This window comes from Lissotriton helveticus, chromosome 3_1 (genome assembly GCF_964261635.1).
Source record: "Lissotriton helveticus chromosome 3_1, aLisHel1.1, whole genome shotgun sequence".
Lineage (NCBI taxonomy): Eukaryota > Metazoa > Chordata > Amphibia > Caudata > Salamandridae > Lissotriton > Lissotriton helveticus.
This window is the reverse complement of record NC_136061.1, coordinates 817085601-817111943: the sequence shown is the minus strand read 5'-3', so window position 1 is coordinate 817111943 and position 26343 is coordinate 817085601. Positions and strand designations below refer to the sequence as shown.

At 43.1% G+C, this 26343-nt stretch overlaps 1 protein-coding gene across 3 annotated transcripts in view; it reads left to right on the top strand.

Moving 5' to 3' along the window:
• NFYC (nuclear transcription factor Y subunit gamma) overlaps positions 1–26343 on the top strand; it is a 246035-nt gene that overhangs the window by 5880 nt on the left and 213812 nt on the right. The window contains exon 1 of one of the 3 annotated variants that reach the window (XM_078681101.1): positions 14329–14464. The exons of the other annotated variants lie outside the window; for them this stretch is intronic. The gene's annotated coding sequence lies outside the window, so the exon portion shown is untranslated. Of the gene's footprint in view, positions 1–14328; positions 14465–26343 lie in introns of those variants that run through there. 3 annotated transcript variants of the gene reach the window in all.

The window sequence follows — 26343 nt, the reverse complement described above, 5'->3', positions numbered from 1 at the left end:
GTGTTAGAACCGCACCCAGTCCCTTTGAACTTGCATCAGTAGTGATTGTGCTTTTGAGTAAAGGGTCAAGTCCTTGCAATGGCATTGACTCGCACATTTCCTTTTTTAGGGAGATGAATGCGTTCTGACACACCTCGCTCCACTCAAATTTGTTCTTCATTTTCAATAGTTGCCTCATCTCATAGGTTTTGCTTAAAGTTTTTTATAAACTTAGCATAAAACTCCACTAGGCCCAGGAAGGACCTCAGCTCGTCCTTGTTGTTAGGTACAGGCGAGTCCCTGATGACTTGTAGTAGGTCCTGCTTGGGGCTGATTCCTTCGCCGTTGATTTCGTGGCCTAGATAGTTTACAGCATTACGTGCGTATTAGCATTTTTTATGTTCTGCAGTAAGCCATTTGGAATCTAAAATTTTAAGCACTTTTTCAACTTTCCTATCGTGTTCCTCTCTTGGTTTCCCCATTACAAGAATGTCATCTTGGAACAACAATATTCCACTCACTCCTTTGAAGATGTTGCTCATCAGTCTCTGAAACATTGCGGCTGCAGAGGCTAGGCTGAATGGGACTCTGGTGAACTGATAGCACCCAAAGGGAATAATGAAGGTAGTCAGTCTTTTACTGTCCCGATGGAGTGGCACCTGGTGGTATGCTGCTTTTTTAAGTCAATGGTGGAAAACCACTTAACTCCTTTGGTTGTTGCTAACATTTCGTTTATTTTAGGTAAGGGAAACTGTTCGACCACTATATTACTGTTCAGGTCGCGTAAGTCGCTTCACAGTCTCAAGCTACCATTGAGGCATTTCGCCACGACTAATGGTGCAATCCACTCAGATGCCTCCACCGGTTCTATGATGCCTTCTTCTAGTAGTTTCTCTAGTTGTTTTTTTTACTTCTTCCCTGATCGAAAATGGGAGATTTCTGACTATGCTCGATGGGGTTAGCATGTGCTTTAACTTGGATCTTATGTTGATGACCTTTCAAGGCACCAATCTTGCCATTAAACACGTTGTTATACTTTTTCACTGGAGCTTGACCATAGTCGTCTTCCCCTTGTACAACAAGAACAGGTTCTTTCTTGCTTGGGTCAAGAATGATTCCCAAATGTCCTTGGTCCATCCATCCTAACACGGATGGACCAACAGCGAATACATATAGTTTTCCATCAGACTCTCTTCCCTTGTAACTGAATTTGAGCCTTCTGAACCCACAAACATCTATTTGTTCACCTGTGAATGATTTGATGTTAATGTCTGCTTTATCTAAATGTTTACCGATGCTTGCTGAAAATTTTTCTTCACAGATTTTTCTATTGACAATAGTATATGGGGATCCTGAATCGGCGACAATGCTGATTTTTTTACTCCACCTATAGTCATATCACACACAGGTTTTTTTGGTCTTGATAACCGTATTTTCACTGACATCATTGACTTGTTCGTCTTCTATACGGAGTACACACATGCTTATATCTTCCTCATCTTGTGACTCAATGTTGTCAGTATCATCATCATGTACTAGTCGTACTGATCTTGTATTCCTCCTGTGGCACACCTTTTGGAAATGGCCAGTCATGCCACAAAAAGTGCATTTTACACCTCTTGCTGTGCATTTTTTGTCATCAGCCCAATGCGAGTTGTTTCCGCACCTGTAGCAGCACTTTTTCTCATTTCTCTGTTGTATGTTGATTTTTTCTTTTCTGGTTGCTCCATTTTTGTGTCTTAGATTGTGTCACTCTGTTCACAGTTCCTTCTTCCTTCTATTCTTTGGATTCAGAAATGACAGCCTTGGTGCAGCGTCCAGTTAATTCAGCTTTTCTAGCTATATCAATAATGTTTTTGCAAAGGGTACTCTCCTGATCTCTTATAAATTCGTCATGCAGGGTGCCAAAGCGACAGTTCAGTGCTGATTCCTTGAGTGCAGACACATAGTCGTCTTCAGACTCTTCCTTTCTCTGCTTTCTGTGGAAAAATGTGTACCTGTCAACACCTGCGCACACGGTAGGTTTGTAATACGAATTTAGATCATCATTGGCATAAACGTTATCCTCACTATCACCCCTGGCCTTTTTGTTTATCTTGTTGTAGACTTTTATGCCTCCAGCTCCTAAACAGTGCAACAAAAGTTTTAATTTCTTTTTGGGGGAAAACTCAAAGTCATTCTCAAATTGTGAGATATAATTTTCAAAGTACTCTCTCCATTCTTCCCACTTTATTACTGGTTCTCCCATGCCTGGTAGAAATGCTTGTGGTGGTGACTGGTTCCATAAGTATCCAGATGCCATGCTTGTGTAATGTGGTTAAACAGTTCTACCCAGTGTGTCTAATATATTGACAATGTATATTTATTGCTGAAAGTTATGTGATTACACAGTTAATTATAATGTCCAAGGTTATATACTCTAATAGTTATTTGTGCACTACTACTGTGCTCAATTTCTTTCAAAATTTAGTCTTTAAAGTATTTACACATGCGCGGCCACGTGTGGTATGTGTGCCCTGTTCCGTATCTTTTTCTCTGTTAGCTCTTGTTCTGTGCTCGGTTGCGCTCGAAGTCCTCACAGACTGCTGTCCGGAGTTGCCGTTATTGAAGTTCCTTAAGTTAGTAGGTTTAACTCATTCCAATATGGCGCTGCGCAAACGTCATGAAAGCTAGACTGCTAGTTCTTATTTTCTGTTGAATTCCTTGTTGCGTCATGCGTCACCTCGTAGACTGCTTGCTAAATGACGTGTGCTCCAGCTGACAGTTGAAAGGCGTTGTTTTCCGTTGAGCCTTTATTACTTGTATTTATTTGTTGTATGAAGTACATTTAATCTCTCATGTTTATTTTCATCAAATGTGAAGTTTTACACCTACGTTGAGTCAAGTGCTCAATAATACAACCTTTTTATTTTATTTTTAAATTCTTTTAAAATTTCAGTCAATATTTATATAAAACAGCTCTTATATTTTCATTTCACGAACCTGTCTTGACGATTCATGTACTCTTCCAATTTTCTTTACTGTAGTTTCCTTCATCCCATTAGTTCCTTTTTTTTTTCCGCTGCTGTAGTTTCCACTTAAAATGGGATTTTGTTATTTGGAATGAGGCTGGGTTCCGGTGCTGGCGATCGTCGCCACTTTAAGAACTCACTAGTAGACTTGTGAAGGTTGAACAAGTTCTTTATTCCAAAATTCACCAGCACAGGCTCCGCAAGCGGAGTTCAGGAAAAAATGCAGCACGTTGCGTCATCAGCTGTCGACTGTCACTTCTCAGGTGGCGTTGCCTGCTGGTGAGGACGCAAGCAGGACGGTGTCACATAGGGGACAATGACCGGGGGCGCACATGGTGTCCTCGCAGGGACACACTAGTGGACATAACACTCTCGCTGTGCGCGTCTCTTTTCCACCTCTTCTTCTTTTTTTTTTTTTTTTCTTCATTTTTTTTTTTTTCATCAGGCTCGTGTGTGCCTTTACGGAAACAGGGGTGCTCGTCGCTCTGTTTTCGTCTTACAGAAGAATAGCCGGTTTACTTTGTCAAACGAGCTCCTTATGCTTTGCACACTATGGCAATTAGAGTACATTTCAACCGCACTTTCCTTGATAGGACTCGTAATGCGTCCTCATACTGCCTCTTAGCCCTGAATTTCCTACTCCCGCTCTTGAGTGAGTAGCACTAATCTTTTAAGTGAAGTGACTGACTGAGCAGAGCAAGAAAAGAATTGATGTGCACTCCAAAGTTTTTAAACCATCTCCGAGGTTGCCATCTAAGTGCAGCTAAAAGGCAACAGGCAGCTCTACATCTGAGCGGCGATGTGTAACAATGCCCGGAAAACATGTTTTAGACGCATGAAGCGCTATTCAAATAAAATTTGTTTTTATTCACTTTGGCGCATGCAGCACTAACCCACGCCACATATTCCCACGCAGAGCAAGACGTGGAAAATGCATAATGTCAGAGAGATTTATCTGTCAGTGCTGTGTGGTTCCTTTTCCGAGATTTGCATACAATGAAAATATTCAAAGCTGTGAATATTTGAAAAATGTTTACGAGGCTGTGTATGGTTCCCCTACATTGTCCCTGTACTCCTTACAAGTGCCCTACAACGTTTTGAGGATTATTTTCCCAGGTACTGCAAAGGTACTACTCTATCCTGCACGCAACCACGGGCAACTAGAAAACTTCCTAACAAGTGCGGGATTCAGTGTGCGGTTTTAAATATGCAGCTTTAACGCTACTTGAATTCTTAGAGGATGATTGCGTTCTCTGACATTCCAGTGATATATTTTTCGTGAAACAAGTGAGAGACGTCTCTTAATTAATTAGTAGTTCGATGGGTTGGTTTCAATGGGAGAATTCTTCTCCTCGAGGCGTGAGTAATGCGCTGCCATATTCTGCTGCGCTTTTGGTATTCGTGATATGTTGTTACAATTAGTAATTAATATTTTCCCGTCCTGATGAGGGTGGTTGTGTTTATCTTTATATTTAATGTAGAGGTGCCCCAATTACTTTAGATCCTTTACTTCACTCCTATTAAGGGGTGTGTGATTGGGTCAAATTGTGGCGCCGATGTAACGGGTAGGGCCAGTCAAGTGGACCGGATGCAGATTCACATGACTACTGCACAGACAGCCAGATCAGGAGGTCTTGGCCCCACTCCTGCCGGTCTTTGAGAAACAGCAGCCCTAAGGCTAGCAACAAACAACTCGTCGAGCTTGTTCTTTCCAGTCATAGGCTTTGATTTAATAAAGCAGTGCATTCTGGGAGTTGTAGTATTTCTCACTTGCAAGTACACAAACTGTTTAAAGTGTGGGGGCCTCAAATTCACATAACTATCAGGATGACAGCGCGCACAATTCTCACAGGGCGCCTGTTCTGTCCCATGCACCCCCCCCCCCTGCTTGTTTAATAATTCTTGACATACATTGAGCGCTGACGGGCGCTGCGCGGGTTTCTCTCTCATTGTTGATTTCCCAGCTCCTTCCTCTCACTTTGTATCCCCCTCCCAATCAGTCAGCAGGCTTCAGCACAGCCAGGTGGACGAGAGGGAGAGAACAGGTACAGTACAGTGTGTGTAGAAATGAATCAAACGGGGTATAAAAAATTAGCTAGCTATCGCGCCAACAATTTTCAATTCTATTAATGACACGGAGGCGAGGATTATGCTTATTTCATTTTAATGCTACACACAGCAGCCAATGAAATCTTTGTATATAAAAACAAAACTACATTTCCCATGATGCAAACACCACATCACTTCCTGCAATAGCCCATAAGAGCCAGGAGACCTGATATCGTCCTCTTTCTTTGCTTCGAACATAAGTCCATAAATAACTGAAGTCCAACATAAACTGTCTCCAAAGTGGAAGAACAACCAACTGGAAAGAATTCCTTCAACAGGAAACATATTCAGTCCATCTACTTCTCAGAACCTGGAAGAATGAGAAAGAATGCCCGTAACATCTTCAAATACAGACTATAAACATGGGTGGGCAAATATTACAAAACATGTAATAAACCGGGTGGGATAATCCTCGCCTCCGTGTCCTTTTTAGAATTGAAAATTCTTGGCGCGATAGCTAGCTAATTTTTTATTCTATTACAGGAGCGGAGGCTTCATATTATGCTAGTTTAACGCTCTTGAAACACTACAGAGGAAATATCACCCACTGGTTTGTGGTAAAACTGCTTAGAAGTAGATTCTGAGGACCAATCAGCTGAATGCATAATGTCCTGAATAGTAGATCGTACCATGAAACTCTTAGAGGCCAAGGCCCCTCTTACAGAATGTGCCCTAAACACCCGAGTATCAATACCTGTTTCCTTCATCACATATTTTAAACCATCTAACTATAGTAGCCGCAGTAACAGGTTTGAATGGTTTCTGCAGAGCAATCAATAATTGCGTAACACCTGAGGGCCGTAAAGGCCTCGTACATTCCTCATAAGCCTTAAGTTAAGGCACTGTACCACACAAAGTTTAACATTGCTGGGAAACACATTATAAACAACAGTTCTAGACATAGTTTTAGTTCTGGCGGTAATATTAAAGGAAACCCCTTCCGGAGTAAATACTCTACCTGTAATGTCCAAGGCCTTGACATCCGAAGACCGCCTACATGCCGCAAGACATAACAGCATTTCCCACTTGGCCGAGAGTTGTTTCCTTGTCAATGTATCATTTGGGGGCCAAAGGTTGAACAGGGAAAGAACACGAGAGACGTCTCATAAGGAGGAATATTTAGGTTTAGGAGGGTTCGCTATTCGAATACCCTTTCGAAGTTTACAAACAAGTGGATTCATACCCACAGGTTTACTTTCAATTTGAGAATGACCCGCCGAAATCGCGGAGCGGAAATTATTAACTGACCGGTATGCCAAACCCTCTGAGGCTTTCATGGAAAGGAAGTTCACAACGCAGGATAATCCCGCCCCCACGTGTTCCACGCACCCAGAATTTCCACGCTGAGAAATGTCGCTTTCTGGTGGAAGGAGCCCAAGCTTGATTGATTAAAGGCAGAAGTCTGTTCCGAAAATCCTGGCATTTGCCAACGTTGCCGAAATGTCTCCAGGCCATCAGGGACAGGCGCCCCGTCATTACCAACGGGTGCGTCTCTCCATGAGGGCCCTGGAGCATCGTCGGGGATTCTGGAATCTTCCTGGGGGAAGTCGCAACTGACTTCCAGCTGGCTCGGGAACCAAGGCTGCGACTTCCACAGGGGGGTCACTAAGATCACCTCCGCTCCTTAGCGCAATATCTGTGAATTCACCCGTGGAATAAATATGAACGGGGTAAGGCGCAATTTAGAAACTGAACCCAGTTCTGAGTGAAAGCATCCGTTGCTAGGGCTAACGGATCCGGTCTCCATCTGAAAAACTGAGGCATCTGCCGATTCAATCTGGACGCAAGGAGGTCGATCTGGCAAGGACCCCAGACCGCCTGTAACCACTGAACTACCTGAGGTTGGAGTTGCCAATCGCTGTAGTCTCGGAGGTAGCGTGAGTGCCAGTCTGCCACCACGTTTGATTGTCCCCGAATATATGACTGATATCTGGTGCCAAAAATCCTTCGCTATCTCTACTAACATGGGGAATCTTGTACCTCTCATTTTATTGATAAAGCGAACCGCCGAGATGTCCATCCTCAAAAGGATGCAACATGAGATCTTTTTGGGCGAGAGTGTCTTGATGGCGAAAGAGCAATTGATATGGAGCTCTAGCTCCTGAAGAGACCAACGTCCTCCTGTGGAAATATTTTCGCAGCGAGTTCCCCAGCCCCAACGACTGGTGTCGGACTCTATGACTACTTCTGGAATTGAGCCGAAAATGGCCCGACCGTTCCAGGCATCCACGTGGCTGAGCCACCACTGAAGCTCCTGACAGAGGAACTAGGTCCGTGTATGAGAGGCCCTTCTGCAGATGTTGAATCTTTAACCTCTGAAGAGCTCGACAATGGAGAGGCCCTGGGAAAATCGCCTGAATGGACGATGCCAGGAGACCCACTATCCTGGCGATCGCTCTCAACGAGACTACCTATTTGGACAACAGGTTGCGAAGTTCCTTCTGAACGTTGCTCAATTTGGAACGGGAAAGACTCAATTGTGCTGACTGTGAGTTTATGACAAACCCCAGAAAGTCTACATGTTGAACAGGGTGTAACACTGATTTGGTTTCGTTGACCACAAACCCAAGGTTCTGCAGCATAGCAATGGTCATGCGCAGATGTTGTCGCCATTTCCGGCGTTTGTGCCATTATCAAGAGATCGTCTAAATATATTATCATACGAACCCTTTACTCTCTGAGGTAGGCTACCACTGGTTTCAACACCTTGGTGAAACACCATGGAGCAGAAGAAAGACCGAAAGGAAGGACCAAATATTCGTATCACCGGTCTCTCTACTGGAACTGCAGAAACCTCCGATGAGGAGGAAAGATCGGGACAGATAAGTAGGCGTCCTTCAGGTCCAGACAAACCATCCAGTCCCCTTGTTTTAGAAGGTCCGCTAAGAGATGGATACCCTCAATCTTGAAATGCTTGTAGACCATATAGTGATTGAAATCCTTCAAATTGAGTACCAACCTGTAATCACCGCCCTTCTTCTGAACCAGAAAAATATTGCTGCAGAAACCACGAGGGCCCTCGTCGCAACGTGCTATTGCATGTTTCTGCAGCAATTCTTTGATTTCTGAATCTATAAAATCGCATTCTGTTTGGGGAAAAAGACAGCTGTCTGGGAGGTCGGAATTGATAGGGAACCTGAAAGAAATCAAGATGAAAACCTTGAACAGTTTCTAACACCCAAGCGTCTTGAGACAATTGAGCCCATTTGTGAAAGAAGTGCCGCATACGACCCCCTAGAGGAAGAGGGGAAGTATCCGGAGCACTCGCCTGAAGATTCTGCTGGCTGGAAACCACCATGGTAGTTTCCTCTGTTAAAACGTCGTTTGTTGAAACACTGCCTGGTCGGATAAAACGTTCCCCCTCGAGTAGATTCCCAATCACCTCTGCCAAATCACCTCTCTGGGGGCCTTACAATGACTGGCGGCCAAACGAGCATCCCCGGCCTCGTCCGACCCTGTTAAAAACACCAGCTTAAACTCTTTTTATTCCTGACTGGGCTTTGTCGAGCGCTGTGAAGGTACCCACATACTTGGCTACGTCCTTCACAAAACGTTCTCCAAACAAATTTCCGTCTGCTAGAGGACCAGGCTCCGCCGCTGCTAGCTCAGTAAGGTTGGAGCCCATCCTCATAAGGAGAGACTTAAGTCTCTCCGTGGAAATTGCACAATTAGCATTGCCCAAGAGGCATATTGTCCTCTGGGTCCATCCTGCCAGAATATGCGGATCCATCGCGGCACCTGTTTTCCTGCGCCTCCAATGCCATCTCTAAGATCTTGGCTAGGGGTCCGACAACATCAAGGAGTTTATCCTGACACCCTCTCCACGCGCGGTCAATGTCCTTTTTCGGATATTTTGCGAACTTTTTCAAGAAGGTCAGCATACTAGAGTCAATATCAGGAGTCTCTGCGACCTTGTCGGAGATGTCCGGTCTAGGGCACTCAGACCGAAGTCTATTTCTCACCTCCTTATCGAAACTTTTACGGAGGTTGTCATGAAGATAGGCGGCAACCTCCGGCGGCGGGAGCCAATCTGACGACCTGGGATGCACAATTTCTGCTGGGTTGAAAGTAAAAGGAGTGGAGACAGGAGTTGCAAGCTCCACGTTTTTTGACTTCCTAGTCTTCTTCTTTGGGGGAGATTCATCAGGGGTACTAGTGGACGTAGTGTCCGTGTCAGTGTCCTTGGACTTGTGGGGTTCAGGAGCAGGCAAGGAGGACAAGGAGTAGGAATGAGGCCAAGCCTGAGAGCGACAATCGGAAGAGGGAGCTCCGTCCTTATTAGGGGCTGCACGTTTAGAAAGACCATGGCGCTTGGCAAACTGTTCCAATTGTTTAGTGATAGGCTTTAACGCAGTTGCCAGCGCTAATTGTACAGTTCCTGGAACTGTCTTCTCCAGGGCCTTTGTTGACGGAATCCTGGACAGAGGCGTCCAGGGCCTCAACAATATTATCTTCAATGGAAGCATTAGGGACTTCTTCCTGCTGAACAGAATCATCCTCCTCGTAAGTAACCCACTCCTCCATGGAGGTACCAAATTTATAAATGGACCTATTCATGAAGTAAAAATTATTTGGAGAGGAGTAAGGGGGGAGCCAACCCACAGCACAGTCTAATCACCGGTACCTGGCTCCTCAGCAGTGCTCTTGCAGCCCTTAGGGCGTAGATGGGGCAAAAGCTGTCAAAAAGTACACAGGAGGTGTGCTCCCTCCAGGCCCTGAAAGTTTTTGCAGCCAAGAGGCGTAGTAGTTCTGCTCTGCAAACTATCGTAGCTGGAATGGTGATAAAACGACCTAAAACCGAGCAGTAGTGACGTGCGGAGCCCAATCTTACCAAAAACCAGCCCAATTGGGCTACGCACGTCGAAACCTGGTGAGGGAAAGTGAAACTAAGTGCCCCAGCGCTCTCGGCCGATCAGGAAGGCCTCCCCGCTCAATTTCAATGAATCAAGCCCGTCTGAGGCTGGCGCGGTACTGGTGAGTTTTGGGTAATGCCAGAAGAAGCGTCACAATGAGAATACCCGCGTTGTGGGCAACCGGCGTTCGGGAGTCAGCGCGCACCTCCCAGTAACCGGGGAAAGCGCTGACCGCCGAACGCTCGATCACGCAGAAAGCGCTCAAACACCTTCGTCTCTGTAGAGAACGACCTTGCGCACACCCCAGGAGGCAGCGGGGTAGTTCGACTGCAAACACAGCACAACCAAGGCAGATACACAGATAAATACAACGCGAACACGCGTACTACAAAGCGCTAAAGGCGCACTATGTATAAATCATAGCAATCCCAATAATCACAATATGCAAGCACATAGGAAATAGCAAGGTAAGCAAAGTCACTTAACTGGCTGCGTGAGCAGCAAAGAAAGATGACGATATTCGGTATCTCCTGGCTCTTATGGGCTATTGCAGGAAGCAATGTGGTGTTTGCATCATGGGAAATGTAGTTTTTCTTTTGATTTACAAAGATTTCATTGGCTGCTGTGTGTAGCATTAAAATGAAAGAGAAGCATAATACGAAGCCTCCGGTCCTGTAATAGAAACTTATGTTAAAACTAATATGTGGATTACAAGCACCGAGCAACATGGACGCGTGAACATGTGATTACTGGCAGTTCAGTGGTCCGCAGTTACTTCCTGGCTGGACTTCTGCAGTAAGTGAGTAGCACTGCAAAAGTAAGTCGCACCTACTCACAGTGACATCTGTGAATTGGCCAGCAGTTCAGACATGCTTGTTTCATGCTTCCCGCGCACTTGCTGCTAATACATTTTACGCTCTGGGAATGGCATTCGATCTCCACGCGGGTCTCAAGTGAAGTTGTCACAGCTTCGTTTGCTTTGACCACCAGCTGTTTCCCATTCCCACAGTATGCTTTGATGTGCTCTCGCTGCTCTGCTCCCGTGGCCTGCATCTGATCCCTCCCCCTGCATTTCACTCCCAGGTCCTGACCTGGTTCCTGCATTGAAACTCCAGCTGGTCCTGTATTGCCTCCGGTGCTGCAGAGACACTTGTTCTAAGCCAGGGCTTCACACATGTAAGGTAATCGACTTGACAGGATCTCTCACAATAAATGTTCCAGCCTCTGGCGCTTTACACTCGCTTAACCAAAGGGTTGGGCTAAAATTAAAAGGATGGCATGGACCTCTTTATTGGGTCTGAGATTAAACTGTCATAACGCAGTGCTGCTCTTGAATCCCGGACATGTATTTTATTGTGGTGTTTATTGCGTCTTACTTTGTGTCGGGGCTCTTGATAACTGGGGTCTGGAACAGTGAAGCAAGCATGATTCCACGATAACTATTGAGGAACTGGACATGATACCACAAATGTACAGCGTCTGTGGTCGCGGTTGCGCATAAATACGTTCTGGTGGGAGGTGCTTGCAGCCAGTAGATCTATGGGCTCGAGCCTCCGCAGAGAGCACTCAGAAGAACTACATCATTATGAGGGCAGAAGTAGCTATATTGACATTTGTAAAACATGGGCGCATATGCTACATACATTAGCAAATCCCTCGTCCCATTCATTACTTTTGAAGGGCGTCCACCTCCATCATTGCTGCAAAAGCAATGAGTACTTCCTCAACCCTCTGCATTTATTCCATCATTTGGACATTCAACCTCCAGTGACGAAATAATATGATAGCAACACGCCCTAACATCTTAATCTGTTTCTGTGGAGAGAGGCTAGGACCCGATTACACATAAGATTAGATTTGGTTCATAACAAAAACTAACGGGAAATTACTATTGTTAATTGCAATACCTTTTTAATTAAAAAAAATTGCCATTTAAAATACAATTTACAATACCAATAGCTCAAACTCGCAGTTGTGAGACCTATTGTAAATGCTTGTGGTGATATGCTATGACCTTATACCCTAAAACTCAGTGGCTGCTACAGTAAATAAACAAACATTGGCATAGGCAATAGGTCTCGCCTTTGGGACCTTATAAGTGTTTAGCCATGCAACAGTTGATTTTGTATTTATGCAGCAAATGATAAATTTTAAGGCAAATCCATAATCTTGCCAAAAATGCCAGTCACATAATGTTAGTAGGCCATGGCTTAAAAATTATTTATTTACAATTTCCTCCATCCTGTGAAAGTTAGCTGAGCCATTAAATGAACACTTTTTTCTTGCAAATGTCCATTATAGTCCCTGCCAGCAGTTGTCTTGTTTAGTTCTGGGACATAAATTACTCAATTTTACAATAATTTCTGTGTCATACCAGCTACCACCTCCAGCCCCCAACTCCTTCATGAAGATTGCGGGGCACAAGCCAAGAGACTGTCTGACCAATACATTTATGGATTGGTAGTCTGGATATTGTGAATTGTGACTCCAGAGAGGTAAATTTGAGCAGCTTTCCCACATGTGCTAGGTATATTGTTAGTGTGTGTCTCAACTGTATGTAGCAGAAGACTTCTCTGAGCTCTTCAACGGATTTCTTGTAGTTGCGGAAAGCCAAATGATACATTTTTTTAAAGGGAGGTCTGCCATCGGGTATGCAGCATACACGCATTTGAATGCCAGGGCGTCACTGGGTCTGAATATATTTTTCTGTGTCCATGATTCATCTGTTGCCAAATGTATTCTCTGGAATTGTAACACGTTCTTTCCTACTCTTTCCCCAAAACAGATGTCTAAGATTACTTGATTAGACCTTAAAAACTCTTATAAATATATTACTAGACCTGCAGGTCTAGTGACTTGAATAATCTACTTCACCTAACTGTAATGTACCTGACCTGTTATTTGGTCTAATATTGTGTGATCCTAGCAAATATTTTATTTCTCAAAGCTGCCTTTTTCTTAATTACCATATATATGAGAGCTCCTTCAAATATGCAATTTCTGCTGTACAAAGAGCTTTTTTGTTTGATTCAAAAGACTAATGTTTTGCTCCATATATAATAATAATATAGTCCACGTAAAAGGTATACACAACCCCTGACTTGCCTCTTAGTTCACTAATAGCATTAGGGCAGGGGTAGGAATGTTTCTCAGTTCATGTTTAAAAAGCACTTTTAATAAATGTATTAAAAGCACATTTTTCATTGTAAAGGGCCGAAACTTTCCCACTAACATGCAGTTTTACTGATAAAACTACATGTCATAAAAACAATCTGTGGAAACTGGGTTGCAGCAAGAATTCTTATTAGCATATCACTAAGTAAAGTGTTCTGATTTGCTTTCATCCTATTAAAAACCCAAGGCCGATTTATCAGCGTAACATGATAGAGTAATAGATTGTCATCATAATAGGATACCCAGCAGGCGTAAAAAAAACTACTTGTCCACTTGCTATAGTAAGCAGGGCTCGAAAAATCCACTTGCCCGCTTGCTATGGCAAACCAAATTTAATGAGGACGAGCTATTTTTAGCGCCTACTAGCCAGTTCTGGGGACCGGACACCAGGACACCAGGTGCTGTGCTTGCTCACAAAGTGAATGCGCAAAGGCCTCTCGGATTTCATGGAAGAAAATAAGGAGGAGAATCAATAAAGGAGGGTTGGCGGCCCCAGATATACAAATTTATGCATGGGCTTTTTGCTTAAAAAATTGCAGGATGTTGTTGGGTACCCTACCGAGTTCTTCGATTGGCGAAATGTTTGGAATTTTGCTGAAAAGGTCTGGATATCATGATTTTGGTTTTCTGTATAAGTTTGCAGACCCTAAATTTTTTAAAAAGGTGAGACTTAAGACTTTGATAGACTTGGCTGAGATATGGTATAAAATTAGAAGAATATCAAAATTGCCCTACTTAAGCTACATGGCTCCAATATGGGAGTCTCCTGGTGCTCCATCCTGGACAAAAGACGCCCTAGCACTGCATCTGAAAAAGGAACCTGCTCTGCAAAGGTGGAAAGATTTGTTTCAAGATGGCAAACTTATAACATGGGGTTTTTGCCAGCAAATGTGGGGTCCGGTTTTTTCAAAATATAAATATCTACAGATCCAAAGCTGGGCAAATGACTTGGAAACAGAGATCGGAACTGAAAATGAGTTTGAGTTAAAGTTGGAGACAGGGATCTTTAAGAAGGAAGTGGCCTTTTGGTACTGGCAAATACTAGAAATGGAAGATGGATCATTCGTTTTGCCAGAGACCCTGTGGATGGATAGCTTGCCAAGGATCGCGACAGAAAACCAATGGCAAGTAACTATGTTCATGCTCTACAGTATTGTTAAACCTGCAAACCTAAGGCGAAACCTTTTATTTACCATTCACAGGGCATATTGGTCTCCGTATAGACTTTCTAAATTTAAAGATGGAGGAATTGTTGGATGCCCAAAATGTAAAGCTCCAAATGTGGATGATTTGCATATGTTTGTGTCCTGTCCAAAAATCAAGCAATTCTGGATAGATGTAAGTAACTCTCTCTCCAAATCTCTGAACCAACGCATTGAGGTAAGCCCTGAATTAATTATTACGGGGAGATATGATTTAGAAAATAGATTTTTGAATAACAAGGTTAGACTTATTTTTTATGCTATGTTGCTAGCACGTCGAGAGATATGTAAATTATGGGTCTCACCACTTAGTCCTAGTTTAATGGATTGGATTCTAGCTATGAGGTATATGGCTAAGCTTGATATTTTAGACCGTTCTAAGAGAAATAGAGGTTTTTGGATACCCTTCCTGTTATGTTTTGGTTGAATTATTCTTATGTTGAAGTCCGATGATTAAGCCCGTGCCTGTCTCGCTGGTATATGGTTTTCTTCAGGACGATAAATAGAGATGGAGGAGGATACACACATTGAGTCAGGTGGCCAAGAGGGATAGTTCAGAGGAAGGCCAGACTCAAGAATATGTGATGTTCATGCCCCATTACTCTAAACCAGCCTATGAGATAAAAAGCCCAGTGGTGGATTAAGATAGAAGTTTTGGGTGGCGAGGTGGCAAATGAGGATTTTTAAAAATTAAATACAAAAAAAAAAAGTGAATGCGCAATAAAGACGACTTAAAATCTTATTTTGTCACATTTGCTTGCTTTCAGATGGAAGTCAAATCAGTTTGTCTGCCTAAATTTAATTTTCTTTCTGTGACTGAAGTTAGAGGATTTTTTAAAGTGAACTGTGTGACAATTGTGCTGTGCAGTCAACAAAATAATAATGCCTCGGGATAGATAACCTCACTTAACAGTAAGATGAAGCGATACCTAAATTATCTCTTCCTATGGACACAATTTCCTAGAGAACTCTATAGATATTTTTTAACCATCAATAGTCCAAGGCAATTCAGTATAGACACACGTGCTCCTCATTAAAGCATACTTTGCTGTATTTATTTCATCAATTCTGTGGAAATGAAAAAGAAAATGATTTTTTCTTATATATATATTTTCAAAACCAATACCCCTTCCTTCTTAGAAAAGGGTCTGACACATCCAAGGTAAGTCCACAGTGCTTTAATCTTCAACAAAATACAAAGCGCAATGTCCTTAACCGCATGCGTGCGGGCGGAATTCCGCTCGTACGCTGACTTTTTTAAAAGCGCACTTTACGTGACGAGCTGGGCTCGTCATGAGCGTGCGAGGAGGCTACCTCATGACGAGCCCAGCTCGTCATCAGCGTCGAAGGGGTTAATGGGTGAAACTTTAGGCAGACGCGTTTCGGCTTTTCCGCTTTCCTCGGTGCCGGTTTCAAGATAGAACAGCTCCACCTGGGGTCCTTTTGAATGTTCTCGTCATCACTCCTTCACGGTGAAGACACAGCCCCTTCTCTCCTCTTAAGGGTGTATTACCTCTGTGTCGTGTGCTGCTCACACTCGCCACTCGACAATGCGCTGGTACTATATATATATACTTTTTTTTTTGTCCGGCAGAATTCGAACGTTCGCACGGAAGTTCGCCGCCACAACAAAAAGACTTGCGCAAAATAATGGGGGAACAACTGATGTGGAAACCGAGGAGCCTGAGGTGGAAACATCGGAAGGAGAACAATCTGTTGTATCCCTGACTAAAGAGAAAAAACAGCAAAACCTTTTTTCGACGAGTATCAAGTAATAAACACAATTAAGAAATCATCCCCCCAACAAAATCAAAGAGGAGGACGAGGCGGGGGAAAAGGCACAAGGGGAAATTCACTGGCGACTACCACCCCAATGGTAACACGGAGTGTTTCCAATCAAAAGAGAAAATAACTCAGGAGGAAGACAACAATATCATCAACTTGTCAAAAAGAAGTCTGACGGGAGATGAAATGAAGGTACTCAGAAAAGGTTTAAGTTTCTGCCCTGCAAGTGATTTTAATCTTGTGGATACTAAAATAGACTTGTTTAGATACATAAGAAAACTGAAGTTCAAAAAAATATTTCTCCAACGTCCGAAAAATGTGGAAGTGGGAACACATTTGGATTCAACCACGGTGGAATCCACGGATGAGACATCAGAAGATACTCTTTTGAATGTTCTATTGACCCCAACACAAGAAATTCAGAATCAGGAGTCACAATTGGAGAACATGAACCCGGTATCTATAACACAAGTGAGAGACCCAAGCGATCTAAAGAAAAAATCTAGAAAACTGCCCAATGCGTCCCATGATGCAATCGATGTTTTTAATGAAGCTGTACTGATAGACCTGGAAAAAATGGCAAGTGACAAAATGGATATGAGAACTTCCAATATCACAAGAAGGGAATGGGAAGCGATTAGATCTCTCAAGAATGACAAAACGATTGAGATAAAACCCTCAGATAAGGGTGGGAACATTGTTATTTTCAGTAAGGAGAATTATGAACTAGAAGCACTAAGGCAACTGAGACACTGAGTGCTATGTCACGGTTAAAAGAGAAGAATACGTAAAGAGCACCATAGAATACCAGGCATTATTAAATGGTTGGAAAGAAGATGGCATGCTAAGTTCAGATGAACATACTTTTCTCCAGTGTGAATCACCAGTGTTACCCACCTTTATCACTTGCCGAAGATTCATAAAAATGCTAAAAGACCACCAAGGAGGCCGATTGTATCGGCAATCTGTAGCCTCTTAGAGAACACCTCTCGATTCATTGACTCTTATCTTGCCCCTATTGTGAAGGACCTACCCTCATACGTGAGGGACACACAAGACTTCCTTCGCATAATTGACAGCATCTCATGGGAACAAAACATGCCTTTAAAAACACTTGATGTTGCCAATTTATACACATGTATAGATCACGAAAGTGGCTTAAGAGCGACAGTGGTTCCTGGACAGGAAACATGATAAATTTCAGACACAAAGTGATATGTTATTAAGTATGATGAGATTCTGTCTGTATAACAATTTTTTTCCTTTTTTCCGGGCAACTATACAGGCAAGTAAGGGGTACTTCTATGGGCTCGTGCTTCTCCCCCAGCTACGCAAACTTGTTTGTGGGCTGGTGGGAGAAGCACGAGGCATGGGGAGGTACTAATGAAAGGTGGAGTGAAAGGATCTTGATGTGGACAAGATATATAGATCTTTTTATTGTTTGGCGTGGTGACCGGACCTTGGCGGAGGAATATATCACCACTCTGAACAATAATGATCTGAATTTAAGATTCACGAGCACCATCAGTGAAACTAATGTATGTTATCTTGACTTGGAGGTATTCGTGGAGAACGATACTCTCCAAACTCGACTCTATAGGAAGCCAACGGGGGGCAATGCCGTGTTACATGTGGCAAGCCACCACCCGAAGAGTCTTGTTAAGAATGTACCTTATGGTGAATATCTACGCCTCAAAAGGAATTGTTCAGCTGAGAAAGATTTTCAAAATGCAAAAAATGATGCAAGGGATAGGTTCCTAGCTAGGGGCTATTCTAAGAACATTCTAAATCGGGCAGCTGTAAAAGTATCAGGAACCAATAGGAGGGATCTCCTATTGGTGAAAGAGGCGCAGGTAGAAAACGACCAAGTCAGAATGATCACCACCTTTAATACCAAATCGGGTGATCTTGTCCACACGTTCAAGAAAAACTGGCATATTCTGCACACAGATAATATCTTGAAGAAACATCTGTCAGATGGGCCAATGATAACTTATCGACGATGCCAGTCCTTATCAGATCATCTTATCCAGTCATTTCTCCCCCCAGACAGAATCCCCGGCCGTAAATAACATAAAGGGGTTCTTTCCATGCCTACGCTGCAAAGCCTGTAAGCATAGCAAAAAAGTCAGAGTATCCAGGGAGAACAGGAGAAGTATAACAGAACAGGAAAATGACCAAACATCTTAATTGCAACTCAGACTATACGGTTTATTGTTTAGAGTGCTCCTGTAAAAAACGCTACATAGGTAGCACTATCAACCCCACGAAACTGAGGATACTGGAGCATATGAGAGCTATCACGAATAAGGACAAGTCCTATCCGGTAGCTTGTCATTTTGCAGAATTTCATCGAAGTAACAGGGATCTCCTCAGTTTCTATTGAATAGACAAAATTAAACGTCTAGAACGTGGAGGGGATAGGGAAAAGGCACTCCGCATCGCAGAATCCAGATACATCATAGACCTCAAAACAATGGCACCGCGGGGCCTTAATAATGATGAGGAAATGTGGGTGCATCTATAAATGAGGAAAAGTTGCTATCCTGTGGTTCAAAACTGGATAATGAAAAAAGTAACCTATGACTATACTTAAAGAAACTCCAATACATGTGACATTGTATAATATGTTTTCTTAGTGGGATTCGAGCCCATACAGGGCGAGACAATGACTATAGTTGCATAGTCACCAAACTCCCATAATCTAAAAAAAAGAAACTTAGGGGATACACCCCTTCATAGCAAAAATGAGGGATAAGAAAATTGTATTTGTGTATATGTACTAATGGGACTTGGGTACTAGACTCAACTAACGAAATGCAGTGTGCACAATAATAATGATATGTCTGTTGCTGTACAATGTTTTTAATTTGCACTAGAGCACTTTATATTCGCCATATTAACCAATGGAACATATGTGAAATACTCCACTCTAAGATGGACACCACTTGGACTTAGATTTACCATCTTCTATGTCGTTGGAAAATGAAATGTGTGGTGGGGTTTAAAATGGCGATCATTCCTATGCACTAACTGACACTGACGAAACGCGTCTGTCAAGGGTGAAAGGGGGTTTGTAATAAATATTCTAGCAACTGGATACCCGTGTGCTTGCCGTTTCTATCAACAGGATTGTTGATTTGTGCTGATATATATATTTAAATTTAAACATACGAACACAAACTGTATATTCTTTTACTCTCTTCTCCGTTTTCATCAATAGGGATGCTCTTTAAATTATTCCACATTGAGCAGTCACTTAAATAATTGAGCATCCTGCTGGAGCAACTCGGAGGTTTATTACTCAGACCTCTCTTTTTCTGTGGTACTCCTGATTTATTTCCTATTTTTAGTTTTTCGGGTGTCTTGAATTATCTGTCAACGCGGTTCAGCCCCATTACTCTCCTGCCTCATCAGGACTAGGGCAGTTGAGTGCACAGTTTCCCCAAATCCACCAGTTCCCCCTCGTTTTCACATGACTAGCCGTCATCCATTTCTTATATCCGTATATCAGGGAATCTGTCTGGGCGGGATGTTCTCAATACCACGGTCTCTCCCGTTGACCGTACAGATTATTGCGTCTCCTCTTATTGCAGGTGTCTATTCACTTGACAAACAGTCCATCGCCATGTCTCGTCCAGAGCGTGCTGTGCAAAGGATTTGAAATGAACGCCTGTAAGATTTTTTTTTTCTTTTTTCTAAAGCCTCACTGAAATAGATAAGTGACATGTTCAAACATTTCAAATACATTTCACTAGTTATGAAGACACAATTTTAATATGCTCAAAACAAATCACAAAACTTTTCTTGATGTGCACATTTTAAATGTTTTTGCTGATGCCCAATTACCAAAACATTGTTTATATGCTATCTAGTTTTATCGGTAAAACTACATGTTAGTTGGAGAGTTTTGTGGCCATTTCAATGAAATCTGTAAATGACGGTGCACTGCCACATCAAGCTTTAGTAAAATATTTATGAAAACAGAGTTTTTTAAACATGAATTGGGAAATATTCCTGCTCCTGCACAGATGACCATGCCGTTCGTGAACTAAGAGGCAAGCCAGGGGTAATGTGTTTTTATTAAACATGGAGCAAATATTGTGTCTAGTAAATAAAGTTTTTTTGTACAGCAGAAATAGTGAACTTCATATCTGAAGGTGCCCTCATGGGATAATGTAGAAAAAGGCGGCTCCATAAGACACAATATTTGCCTAGGATCACACAATCTGAGACCAGTTCACGTGTCAAGTACAGTAGTTAAGTTAAGTAGATTATTCAAGTTACTAGACCTGCAGGTCTAGTCAACATTTTATGATTTTTCAAGCCTTGGTAAGTCAGTTTTTACCAAGGTGAACTAGCTTTCAGGCCTACCGGCCCTTTCTGCCACAAGAGCTCTGGTTGGCAAAGAACGTGTTCAGAAAGTGGAAGAGCAATAAAGATGCCTTAACATTTTTTTTTATCTTGTCCCCTCTGGTGCATGTTCAAAGACTGGTCAAATATCGGGATGTATCTTGCAAATTGCTGCTTATTTTGTTGGAGTTTGGGGGGTACATTTATCTTTCTGCCTGCAAAGTTAGGGGATTTTGTGAAATGAACTGTCTGACAATATTGCTGGAGGAAATAAAGTGTGAAAGGAAAGGCATCATGGTGTCTGTTTTTTTTTCTAACGCACATTTAAGTACCTTGTAAATGAACTATAAATATATATAACACTATAACAGCAGTTAGGGAAGCACTTTTTTGTATTTTGAAAGTATGATGGACTCTAAGATTTTAATAGGATCAAAACAAATGGGAACACTTCCCGCTAATGTGCAAATGATAAATATTTCCTGAACTCTGTAGGAGAGTAGTATCTGCTTCTTATAGTTACCCCCACTTTTTGCTGATGTTTCACTGTTTTCGACTTAGTCTGGCTGGGATCCTGCTATCCAGGACCACCGCTTAGCTACTTTCTCTTATAAATTGATTGCATACGCTTTAGGTACACTCGAGATTGGATTCTGGGGTATCCTTATAAGTCCCTAGTATAAGGTATACTATATACCATGGGCATATGTACCCCAGCGTCCTCTCGGGCTGCAGCATGTATTATGCCATCCCTTGGGAGACCATTCAAAATGATACAACAGGTCTGCTACAGCAGCTTGTGTAAGGTGGTGTATGCACCCGTTACTTAGATATAGGTTCCCTATATCTACCGTATATCACTGCACGTATAAACCGATCAGTGACCCCTATGGCAGGCCGCCTTATCAATCCAGAAGGCAGGGTGCTGGGTTTTGTGTAAGAGGGTGTCCATGCAGGAGCAGGGCCCCTCTGCATCCTTTGGGATCTATTCTCCAGGGTTGTTCTGTGAGACAGCCAACCATATACTCTTAAGTGCCTTATAACCTCGCGGTAAATGCTAACTTTAAAATGGCTGCAAGGAAACATGTCTTGTTTGGTGTCAAACACCTTGGAATCATACCTCCCCGCCAGTACTGGCAGGGGAGGTATGATTCCACCCTCCTAGAGGGAGAATATGGCCGCACCTGTACACCTGGTACCAGCTTTCTCGACCCTGGCATCACAAGATGGATGGTGCCAGCCACAGACACGCGTCTGCCCTCTTACTGCTGGACGAAACTCCGGCAGGGGAGGCTGGACAATAGGTTTCCTGTCACAGGGAGGTGCATGGGCCAGCTCAAACCAGTTGCAGGGGCTATCTGCCCCTGCTTTGTCGTGAAACTGGTCAAAGTGTAGTGCAGTTCCTATATTCCCAATAGGCTCGACGCATTGGAATAATATAAACAGCAGTGTAGACGTAGGACTGAGGTCGACTAGGTCTCTACTGACTATATTAGACTTAATTAGTTCTGCCAGCTAGCTCAGAGGTCACTAGAAACTTTCTCGAGTAAACAAGGAGGAGTTTAACTTCCCTGGATAAACAAGAAGGGATTAGCTTCTGACAACCATAAACATGACAACTTTGCTCCCTCGGAATATATATATCTCTAGAGTCGTGTGAAAACAATAGACAATTATTTCACTCAGTCAATCGTGCGTACTTAGTTTCACCAGAGTGCAGAGAAATAGAGAGACAGGCGTTTTCAATAAAAGGTGTTATTTATTGAGCAGTCTTCTTTCTCATGCAAGAGAAATGAATTGCCACAATTGCAATACTTATAAAGTAAAGTGCGTACAGTAAAAGGAGTATTATGAAATAATACTGTAAAAGCATTGATATGGTTTCTTAGCCATATGATACTTTAAAATGGATAAAATATATATATACATAAAAATATTGACTAACGTACTCAACTGGTGCTTCTAATCTACGCCTACCCCAGTGTACCTGACCTAAGCCTAATACGTGGGAAGGAGTAAGTAAGTTGCAGTTTAAGTTAAGTTGGGTTTTTGCCAAGGATCTGAATCAAGAATTCTCTTATGGGTTTAGTCCGCTCCGTACCTGGGTTATAGAATGTATGAGGTCTGGTATCTCTCTCTCAGGACTCGATATCCCAGCAACCCGCAAGGGCGGCTGGAAACACCGGAGCTGGATTTTCTCTGCTGGAGAAAAAGACAGCGTCTTTCTCAGTGCGTCGAAAGGGAGGGGCGGCTTCCGTGGGCTCTCGCATCAGCTGGGCTCTCGGGCAAGTAGATAGCCGCTCTGCTCTAAACCACCGTGTGTTTGCTTAAGGCAACGTTGGTATATTTATACCTGAAAGGTGCCGGGTTTGACGTAAGGTTGGACATAAGACGTCACCAGAAACTAACAGTTTTTTCTGACTCTAGGAGTTCTTGTGCAAATCAAAACAAGAGCAGGGGGATTTCCCGGGCTGCTGGAGGTTTGGTTTGTTTAAAGAACGCGTTGTACTTTCTAGGAGTCATGGGGAGTAGCCTTGCTGCATTTGGACTGCATGGGCTATTACTAAATATGGATATGATTCTTATGCCTTTATAAGGATATTATTTATTATAACCACATAAGGGCATAAATCGGGAATATCGAATTAGGGTCCTAGATAGAAACACAACAAAAGGACGTGGGTGGAGTCACCCCTCTGTACTGACCCTCCCATAGCTGGGTCCCCACAGTTTGTCCCACCCCTTCCTTTGGTATAAAGAAGGAACCGCTGGCTACAGGACTTTCGATTTTCCCTGGACTAAACTCTGCTACAGAAACTAAGTATCCTTCGACGATCTACGCTTTGCTGGATGACTGAAGCATCTCCCTTGGAGTAAAGAAGTTACTCCCCTGCAGTGCCGGCACCTCGACGCATCTGACCGGTTTGCATCTACACAGCTCCTGAAGGACTCCGAAGATTTTGCAACTCAGGAGGTGGGTTCCTAAGCTTCCCCGAGGCTGGCCAGTGCTCTCAGCAAACCTGAGATCCGCAGCCCTCGTGGGGACCATGCAACTCGAATCCCTGGACACAGTGCACATTTGCAGCAGCATATGCTTTTTGGCGATTCCCTGAGGCTGTGCTTTGGGCTACTTGTAGTCCACGCCCCGAAGATTACCAGCCTACACTCCACAAGTGTTCCGTGGGCTGGTATTTTGTTATTCCTCTCGAGGTCCCTTCGCGATCCCTAGTCAGTCGACCTGTGGGTCCCTGTGAAGGTAACTTTGACTTTCCGTGGGCTTTCCTGGTTGCTCCAGAAGTGCCCTGACTCTCCGTAGCTTGGAGTCCCTAGGACCTTGCTGGTCCTCACCGAAGCTTCTTTTCTCTCACCGTGTGGGTTGCAGTTGCCATGGCTTGTTTGTCTCCAATCCAGACACCCCTACAGCCCCCTTCCCCCCCCCCCCCAACCCCCCCTTCCCCCAAGCACTCAACATCCTTCGTGGGACAGCTCGCCTGTGGACTTTGGTCGACGTCTCCTGGTCCCCGTGGCAGCAGAGTCAAGCTTCACCTCTTTGCACAAGAAACACCTGTCATAGGTGGGCATCCGTCTACCGAGCCCCTGGTCACTGGCAAGTGACCCAGATTCTGTCCCCTCTGCTTTCAGGTTCTTCACAGCTCCAATCCAGCCATGGATCACACTGGACACTTTTCCTCTTCACAGCAGCAGCATGTTGCAGCATCTTGGCATTGAAAACGACGAAGATTCCCGACACCATTTGACACCTATGCACCCGGCTTCCTTGTGTTAGGTAAAACGCGTACTCCAGTGCTTACGTGGGTGCTGGCCTTAGAACCTTCTAAGTTTGAAAGGGTTTGCTCAAAGTACTCTCCTAAGTGTCCTTAAACTTTAAAATTCCAACCTCGACTTTCCCATAGGATTGTACGGAGCGCGCAGCTGTGTTCTCACACTGCTATTTACTGACGTTCTATTACTGTATTATTGTGTGCCTTGTTCTCTACTCTCTTAAAAAGGTTAGTAGAGAGTATTTAGTAATAAATACATATATTTTATATATATACCTTGTGTGGTTCTCCTGTCATTCAAGAGGTTATAATCTGGTAAACCAAGCTGCTTTACATTCCTTCGAGACTTAGCCTGAAGGCTGCTCTCCATAGCTACCACTAGGATTGCTTTCAATAAAGGTTGTCTTTAACCTTATCATCAATAGGGGTCGATTGGACTGGTACATGGTGCCCACTATAACTAGTGGACAGCATATACCAGGGGAACTTCTCACAAACTCTATTTCCACATTTGATGGTTTGTATGCTTCATCAGACCCAGTCAACCCTGCCCTCAGCCCAGGGGCATCCGTGCCAAGCAGCGAGTCCAGAACTCGGGTCACATGAACCCAATACGCGGGCTAGATTCTTATTATACATGGAGCAAAAGTTTAGTCTATCAAATCAAACAAGCATGCTAACCGGAACATTGTGAAGTGATAGACCAGCAGTTTGTTTTGTTCATCGTTTTCTACTCGGCTATGATTTTTTTTTTTCTTATCAAGAATCAAGGGTGCTTTGGATTGGATGTCAATTTGTATCCTGTTAGGGCTCATTCTAGAAGCAGCACCACAACCATACTGAAGGACCGTACTGCAGACTGAAATTATTGAAATTCACAACTTCATTGATAACATTTCTAAAATTAGGTGTTTCCTGGTTGAGGTGAATTGTGTTTCCTTCCCAGGGGTGACGTGACTCGTGGATTAGAGGACATAAGCTTTGAGCAACCTGCCTGACAAACTGAAGTACTTAAATGATTCACATTAGTGTTTACAATAAAATATATGTGCACTTAATCGTTTGATCATGCTGGTAACCATTCGTGCAAAGCAACCCATTGGCAATGCTGGTTGATAATATTGGCATAAAAATGCAAAGTTGACTGCGCATGATACTATTCTGACTTCTATAAACTCCCCATACGTTTGCCACAGTGTTGCAGTCACAACCCGTTTAGAAGCTTGGCTCTTTATTTTTCATTTACTGCACTTTCATATTCTACTATTCATAAGCATAAATCATTGTCCAGTTGGGGATGGTATTGGTCCCATGACTTTTTCTAGTACTAGTTAAGAATAGCATGTAAGACTTAATTCAAGCTTCTCATTTCCTTTGCCAAACTTCCTTTTAGGTGAGCCAGGAGGTTTGTGGCAGGCAGATGTTGAACAAAGTGGTAAAACGCTACAGCACTACAACAAGATGTAGTAAATTTGTTAGTGTAGAGTAGAATTAAAGAGCCTCTGTTTTTAGGTCTGGCTTTAGTCAACAGCTTTCAGTTTTACTAAAAATATATATAAAATCTACTTACAGGGGTCGAGAAAATCACCAAATTTTAAGTATAGACACATTTTCGCTGCCATGTCAACTTTTTAAAACTCTCTCCCTGCGTAACTACAAACTGCACCCACTCCATTGTTAAGCAAACAACTGAAAGCCCACCTGTTCCACATACATTTGAGTGGCCATAATTCCTCTTAAACACAGTTGCCAATGTCTTATTGTAGTTTTATAACACGATTACTTATGAGGAATTTCAGCTAGCCCTCTTCGTCCATTGGTCCGTTAGTGTGCCATGTGCATTTCCGTCCACCCACTACAGCATAGACCAAAGGCATAGCTCTTTTCAGCCGCTGGCTAACTTCACTGAGTGACAGTATTCAGGACGTCTGCCATCTTGACCTGTCATTCTATTGCAACCACTTAAATACCCTCTGGCTACATAAACTATGCAAATATATAATGTAACAGCCTCTATATCAAGCCTCCTATGTACAATAGCAAAAGACACACAATTGATGGACAGAATGCAGAACAGATCAAAACATTCACCCCC